Source organism: Lolium rigidum, chromosome 5, assembly GCF_022539505.1.
Source record: "Lolium rigidum isolate FL_2022 chromosome 5, APGP_CSIRO_Lrig_0.1, whole genome shotgun sequence".
NCBI lineage: Eukaryota > Viridiplantae > Streptophyta > Magnoliopsida > Poales > Poaceae > Lolium > Lolium rigidum.
This window is the reverse complement of record NC_061512.1, coordinates 98,661,485-98,670,104: the sequence shown is the minus strand read 5'-3', so window position 1 is coordinate 98,670,104 and position 8,620 is coordinate 98,661,485.

The window sequence follows — 8,620 nt, the reverse complement described above, 5'->3', positions numbered from 1 at the left end:
GGCGCAATTTCCGTCTTTGTCGTGAACACTCCATATGCTAGTTTTTGGTACCGAGGGTACCTTTGTTTTGAGGGCGACAAGACTTCGCTCACGAAGTATACCGCCGCCGTACTCCATGGATTTTCCCTTCTTCTTCTCTTTCGACAACTAACACCGTGCTAACCACTTGGGGTGTGGCTGCAATATACAACAGGAGAGGTTCCTTTTCCTTTGGAGCCACCAGGATTGGTGGTGTCGAGATTTTTCGCTTCAGATCCTCGAAAGCTCTATCGGCCTCTTCGTTCCACTCGGAATTTATCTCCTTGTTTTATCGGCGCATAAAATGGTAACGCTTTTTCTCCTAACCCAGCGACGAATCTGCTCAAAGCTGCGACTCGCCCGGTTAGGCTGTCGTATCTCTTTCAACTTCGTTGGCTTCCTCATTGTTACTATGGCTTGTATTTTGTCGGGATTTGCTTCAATCCCTCTTGCTGAAACTAGAAATCCAGAAGTTCTCCTGCTGGGACGCCAAAAGAACACTTCGTCGGGTTCAGCTTGAGGCAGAATTTGTCGAGGTTGTCAAAAGTTTCTTTGAGATCCTCGATCAGCGTTGCCCCCTTTTTTGACGTTATGACAACATCATCGATGTATACTTGCACGTTTTTCCCGATCTGTGTTGCTAAACACTTCTGCATCATCCTCTGATATGTTGCTCCCGCATTTTTTAGACCGAAGGGCATTGTCTTGTAGCAAAACACGCCGTAAGGTGTAATAAACGCTGTTTTGGCTTCATCATCTTCTTTTAATCTGATCTGGTTATAACCAGAGTATGCATCCAAAAAGGAAAGACGTTCACAACCTGCCGTGGAGTCGATGATTTGATCGATCCTTGGGAGGGGAAAGTGATCCTTAGGGCAATGTTTGTTAAGACACGTAAAGTCGACGCACATGCGAAGGACTGTCGTGTTTTTCTTTGGCACCATCACTGGGTTAGCTACCCATGTGGCTTCTTAGATATCTCTCTCGATAAAACCAGCTTCCTCTAGTCGATTTATTTCTGATAGCATGGCTTTGCGGTTTGGTTCCGAAAAACGCCGCAAAGGTTGTCTGATTGGTTTCGCTGTTGGATCCAAGTTTAGGTGGTGCTCGGCAAGTTCCCTGGGTACTCCTGGCATGTCAGCTGGACACCATGCGAAGATTTTCCAGTTCTCACGGAGGAACTTGACGAGCGCGCTTTCCTATGCGATATCCATGTTGTTTGCAATGGATGTCGTCTTTTTTGGATCCGTCGGGTGAATCTGCACCTCCTTAGAATTTTTTTCTCGTGTTGAAAGTTGATTCTTTGTTTGGCCTTCCAACGTCCGGCGGTACGTCGTAATCGGTCATGCTTTTCGACGCCAAGTATTCAGCTTGCATCCCGAAGGTTTCTGATAACCGATGGAAATCCTTGTCGCACTTATCAGCTAAGGCGAAACTCCCTTTGACCGTGATTGGTCCCTTGGGTCCAGGCAATCTCCATAACAGGTATGTATAGTGTGGTACTGCCATAAATCTAGCATATGCTGGTCGTCCCAACAAGGCGTGGTACTGTGATGGAAAATCCACGACTTCAAACTCCAGTTTCTCGATTCTATAATTTTCTCGAGTTCCGAACTGAACGTCGAGGTTGATCTTTCCCAATGGGTAACTTGGTTTCTCCGGTGTGATGCCGTGGAACCTTGTGTCCGTTGGCTTCAAGTTTGCTAAGGATATGTTCATCTTCCTCAATGTATCTGCATACATAAGGTTTAAGCTGCTGCCACCATCTATGAATACTCGAGAAACATCAAAGCCCGCAATAACTGCCGGGAGAATAAGTGCTGACTGCCCTGGTCGAGGAACTTGCTGCGGGTGGTCCGCTATGGTGAAACCGATGTCTTGCCCTGACCAATTGAGGTACTCAACTGTTGGTGGAGGCATTTTCTCTGCCATGAACACTTGTCTCGAGATTACTTTTTGAGCTCTATTGGACGGCCTTCCCTTCTGAATCATCGACACTGCTCCGTTGGAGTTAGGATCAACATAGGGTGGTGGTGCAGGTGCTGCCGCTATTCTGAGCTGGTGTCGATTGTCCTCTCGTAATCGCGGGAGGTGGCGGTAGGTGAACTTCGCTCCCGGGCTCCCGAGGATTTCTCTCGTGCTGCTCGAGCGTGAGCATTTTCTCGCGTATCCGAACATTGCCCGAAAATTTCGACGAGTCTTCTGCGAGTGCCCCGACTTGTCTTTTCCCATTGTCTGTCGAGGAAAAAGTGCATCCGGCACGGTCCGTTCAGCATTTCTTCGGGGGACACGAAAGGTCTTGGAAACCTCGGCCCGCTATTTTGTCTATTGCGGGAGTCGTCTCTGTTGTCGCTTCTCTGCTCATTACTTCTCTGATAATCATCTCTATTATTTCCTCCTGCGCTGGCTCGGAATCCAGCCGAAATTTTCCCTGGAGCGTCGTAGTTCTGATACTGCCGAGGAAATCGTCGCCTCGATTGATAATTTCGACCACGATCCTCCTCTGGCGACCTGTGTCGTTTATTGTGGACAGCGTCTTCTCCGTCTGCCCATCTATTTGCTATCTCCATCAACGCGGATACTGTTTTTGGATTGGTCCTTCCCAAATCCTCGACAAAATCTCCACGCCTAATTCCCGCGACAAACGCATCTATTGCTCTCTCGTCGGATATATTTTCTGCCGAGTTTTTTATGATGTTCCACCTTTGGATATATTTTCTCATTGACTCATCCGGCTTTTGTCGACATGCCCTCGGCTCTTCTAACGACGCAGGTTTTTTGCACGTGGACCCGAAGTTCTTGACGAATACGTCCTCGAAACTTTCCCAGTTGTCGATGGATCCTGGCGGAAGTTTTTTGATCCAAGATCGTGCGGCTCCACTTAAGTGCACCTGAATACTTTGCATGGCTGTTGCTCTAGTTCCTCCAGTTAGCTTCACCGTCTCGAGGTAATCAATTAGCCAGTCCTCCGGATCTTGCAGGCCATCGAACTTTTTGAAGTGATCGGGTAACTTGAATCCTGAGGGGACTCGAGTTTTTCGGACTCTTCTCGTGAAGCACGGTAAACCGCACATATCCTCGTCATTAAGCTCCGGGGATTGCCGATGATCCCTTCTGCTTTGCCTCGCTCTATCGACCCTTGCTTGTGCTCCTGTGTCTCTTGCTCCACTTGGTCCTTCAGGAGCTGCCGCCGTTGCTGCCGCAGGTCGTGGACTATTTTGCCTTGTCGTTCCTTCGGGAGGCGTTACTACGAACGCTGTCCCCATAGCTCCAACCCCTGCTAACGCCATGTTGTATAATGTTTCCCTTGGATCTCCGGGGGTGGCCCGGATGCAAGGATGTAAGCTTGTGTCGCCATATACCCGAGCTTCCGGTGTCTTAGGGATAATATTTCCTCTTGTATCTATCGACATAAAAGACATGTCGAGGTTTTGAACCAAGTGCTCTCTTTCTCGCTTCGGGTATGTGTTGTAACCTTGATCTTCCTCTCGTTCCGAGCCTCCCCGTGGCTATCACCCGAAACTCTAGATTGTCCACTTAGATCTGCCCTTCTCCCGCTGGATGCGAAGCTGCCTCCTTTCTTCCGTTCAACTCAGTCGTCTCGTTTTTCTATTTCTCGGGCAGTTCGTGCGAGCCTATATTGATAAGCTTGCGGTTCTTGAGCTGTAGCTGTCGTCGTCATTGGCTCCGAACCATCTAAGGCTTTTGCCGCTCTATCCCAAGCTGCCCGTGGAAGTTGAACTCGACGCGTGGTGTGGGCCCGTCATATTTAGTGCCCATACCTCTCCTTAGATCTGAGGGATCGACAAAAGGATTTCCCAACTCGTCGAAAGCCTCCGATGTTTCCTCTTGATTTTCGATAGCATAAATCTGATGGTATTTGGTACTCAGATCTATGTTGGGTTTGGTGACATCGTTGTTGAGATTGATGAAGACCTTGCCCATTGTGATGGATTTGTCGATGAAGTCGTAATTGTCGACATCGCTTGAGCCATCGCTTATATATGAGTCCGCAGATGACTCAAACGATGTGTCACTGAAGATCTTGGCGAGTTTCTCTCTTGTTCTGATGCTGATGTAACGTGTTGCCGAAGCTTCTTCTTCTGACTCGGTTGACGATGCATAGCTTGAAAAATCGGAATCGACCGCCGACGATCCCGACGAAATCGGAATTTCGACACGATACGATCCTTCCTTCTCGACGCGAAAGTGGAACCTTCCGAACGTCATCTCCAAGGGCTCCGCCGTATACGCATATGCATCCAAACGGGAGGGTGGGTGAGGAACAAAATCAACAAGACCAAGCAGACGATCCGTTTACCTCGATCCATAGTGTTGCTTCCGGTTGACGATGTCGAAGATCTTGAACGTGCCATCGAGATCGGATCCTTACGCCTCTAATTCCCACAGACGGCGCCAATTGACAAGGGATTAACTTATCAATGCCTATAGATTGTAGGCTAGGGTTTAGTTAGAAGTAGAGGGCAAGTAGATCTCGAAGGTTTCAGCCGAAAAGTACTCAACGAATATGAAAACTAGGGTCTGCAGACAATGATTCGATGATCTCCTCGTCCCTCGACTCCCCTTTATATAAGAGGTGGAGCCGAGGGTTTCGTTTTTGTACAAGTTACGCAGTCCGGGACGGTTTCTAACTCATCCCGCCGGATTACAAATAACACTTCCTATTACAACTCTATCTTTTCCTTAAGTACATCTTGGGCTTCCGAATCTTCTTATTCTTCGGGTAGTGGGCCTTCAATAAACCCCGGGTACTATATTCGGCAGGCCCATTTGGGATGCCTATGTCATCTGGCTAGGGACGCCAGGAGACACCGTCGGCATGATCGCGATGAGGAGAGATATGAGCGCCACGCCAAGGAAAAGTCGAGAGAGCAAGACGACGTGGATAGGCATTGGGACTGCCCCTTCTTCAGACACTGCTGGGATTCAGGAATGAGCCGATTGCCTACAATCGGCAACTGTCCATAATGTCGACAAAAGAAGAAGGATGCAGCTAACGTGTCCGTGTTCAAACGTCTAGGGCCTCTCCCGCCTCGGAACAAGCACGCCGAGTCCGCTCGGGTAGAAGATCTCGAGGAACTAGAGGACGATGATGAAGAAGACAAGTATCATCGGCCAAGGTGGTGCCCCGATGGGCTCGGCCGTTCCCAAAAGCGTAGGGTTCGGCGACTACGTGGGTTGGAGGAAGACGAAAGGTTATACCGCACACGTTGAGGAAGGCGCGGCCCGATCCGGCCGCTAAAATTCAGCGAACCCCGGACGAAGAAGGTCGGCCACAAAGGAAAGAGTGGCGCCCCGAGACAAAAGAAAGCCGATGATGAGACATCGGCTGGCACAAACATGGTGTTCATCCTTCCAACGGAGTTTAGTGCTTCAGGATTAGACGAAGCACTCGTGGCACAACTTGATCGCGGCCCACGGCCGGTCATCTTTGAGAAGCCACGAGAAAGAAGCTACGAGCATCCGAAGGCCCCGTACTTGCGAGGCTACATCAATGGGCAACCTTTCAACAAGATGTCTGGTGGACACCGGAGCGGCAATCAACATTATGCCATACTCCATGCTACGTCGGTTGGGACGCTCTAGCTCGGATCCGATCAAGACCAATGTGACACCGAGCGATTTCAACGGCCAAGCATCCGACGCACAAGGTGTTCCGAACGTGGATCCGACCGTAGGAAGGAAAACCGTCCCTACGACGTTCTTTATTGTCGACAAGCAAGAGCACCTATGTTGTCCTACTAGGGAGAGATTGGATCCACGCCAATCTGTTGCATTCCATCCACGATGCACCAATGCCTAATACAGTGGGATGGAGATGAAGTAGAAGTCGTCCACGCAGATGATTCAGCCGAGATTTCAACGGCTGGCATGAACGTTTGGGAGACATCAGGCCAAGAGCCACTCTCAGGCATCAATTTGGACGACTGCGAGTGCATCGATGTGACAAAGGACGGGGTTAGGCTGGTTTTATCCACCGGCCTGACCGTGTAATAAGAGCAACATCTATGGACAAACGTGGCGATGCCGATCCATGTGATCGGTCCCAAGGATCTATGGAGGAACATTGCAAAACCTTCATTGAGCAATTCAACATGGAGGCCGATTCCAGCAATCGGCCAAAATTATCTTCGCCATGCATTCTGCCTAGGTTCAACCGAGCCGACGTTCACATGTAGTGCCTTGGCTAATCACAGAGCAGATATCAGCAGATACCTGGCAGAATCGGCTCGGGGAGCACCTAATCAGATGAACATGTTCGATACATGTGCAGTGAATTATTGGGGGCCGATAGAAAAATCGGCCAGTAAAAAAAAATTCTCATGATATACAGCCGATGCACGGACATCGACTTTAGAGCTAAGGAACAAAGCCGATGCACGGCCATCGACTCTAGCACAAATTTCATGGGATCTACCAGTTGCGTGTTCAAGACACAAGGACCTCCAACTCTGTGTCAGAGGAGTTTTGTTTCAAAGGTGATCGGCTCTGGCTGGCTCTGCGTGGTAGCTTTCTCAGGTGTGATCGAGGTCAGGTCCATTTGTCTGAATTGCGTGTCCTCATCACTGTTTTCGCCTTGACTGAGGCTCGGGGGGCAGCTGACCTGGTAGATGCTCTGTTTTTAGAAGCCGATTGGAGTGTCATCGGCTGGTCCTGCATCGCAATCTTCTTCAAAGATGGTGAGTTCTTGCAAAAGAGGGATCCGTCATCACCGATAGGGAGTTGGCTCTGGGCTATCTGGTTGCTGCAAAGGAACAGAGCAGGGTTATGAAGTATCACTGAGGAGATTTGCGAGCAGGTGATATCTGTTCTGCAGAGTATCGGCTTCAGCGTCAAGTCGTTTCAGCAGCGGTTCTAGGGCTCTCTTGAAGGCATTGGTCTTCCACATTGTCCACCAGAGCTCAAAGTCATCGGTCGAAAAGATGAAGGATAGATCGTGAGGGATTGATGCGTTGACATCGGCTTATTGGGCATTGACCAAGTTTACGATCACTCCGTAGTCGAAGAGATGAAGGGCGGATTAGGAGGGACCGATGCGTTGCCATCGGTTCATTAAACATTGGCTAAGTGGAGAATTTGACCGGATCAGAGGTGGGCCGCGATTGGAGATGGGCTTGAAGAATATACATAGAAGGAATACATGAATCGGCCTTGTATACAAAGTTTGGGCTAGTTTGCCCGTGTATCTGTACCATAGTAGGATACGTGTCGGTTAGGTAGAGTTTGGGCTCGTGCCCGGTTGGGATTATTCCCACATTAGAAAGTCTACGGACTATAAATATGTATCTAGGGTTTATGAAATAAACAACAATCACGTTCACCACAAACCAATCTAGGCGCATCGCCAACTCCCTTGTCTCGAGGGTTTCTTCCGGGTAAGCATCATGCTGCCTAGATCGCATCCTGCGATCTAGGCAGTACACGTTTATTAGTTGTTCATGCGTTGCTCGTGCTGAAGCCTTTTTGATGGCGAGCAACGTAGTTATCTTAGATGTCTTAGGGTTAGCATTGTTCATCATATCATATGCTATCGTCGTGCGACCCTTAGACATCTAGCCGCCCTTACACCTATCTTGGGTGTAAGGGCGGCACCCCGCTTGATCATTATTTAGTAGATCCGATCCGTTATGATTGCTCCTTGTTCTTCAAGGATTAGTTTAATATCCGCATGGTTAGGCCTTACAAACGGGTTGAAGGATCCAGAGGGCGCGTAGGGTGTAGTTTGCTAGCCCTAGACAGGATGTTCCGAGGATCAACTTCGTGTTGGTTTTTAGGCCTTGTCTAGGGTCGGTTTACGATCACCGTGCGTGGCCGCCGTGCTCAATCACGAGTAGGATGTTCCGATTATGCGGTGAAAACCCTAAATCGTAGTAGGTCGTTTTAGCTTTATTCCGATCAAGCGAGACCACCATCCGATCGTACACCTCGTACGGATCATGGGTGGATCGGCTCCTTGAGCGATTCACAGGACAACTCCGAGAGCCGATCGAGGCTCGTATTTAATGTTTACGTGTATGCCATGCAGGAAACTAAGCGAGGCACATCCAACACCTTCCCCGACCGGGTATAGGTCGGGTGGCACGCCTTGCATCAAGCATCGGACGTGCGTGCCGAGTCTTTGCGGGCCGTCGCTCGGAGGGACCAGGGCCAGCCGCAGTCCTGGGAGCCTCCTGGCTCTACAGTGTTGCCCGTCGTTGCTCGCCGGTGGGTTTCTGACCGCAACAGAAGCCCCAGGCGATAATGCCCTTCCATCCTGGCCAAGGGGCCACAAGGCCACCAAGGCTGATCTCAAGCGCGATGTGTCGACACTAGCATTGAGTGACACATTGAAGTCAATGATGGTCGAGAAGGAGGAGGCTATTGTCAAGAGGTAGGAGAAGCGGCGCCGACAAAAAAATACCATATGAGCCATCTTCATCGACCTCACGTACAAGCTTTACAAGTTCAAAAGCTTGACACTAAGGCGAAGTTACTCTCGGAGGAGAGCCGGATCATGCTTGCCGACTTGAGACTCATGGATGCGGACCAAAGGGTTTGGTTCGAGAAGAAGCGAGCAATCATCCTCCAACGCAATGCTTGA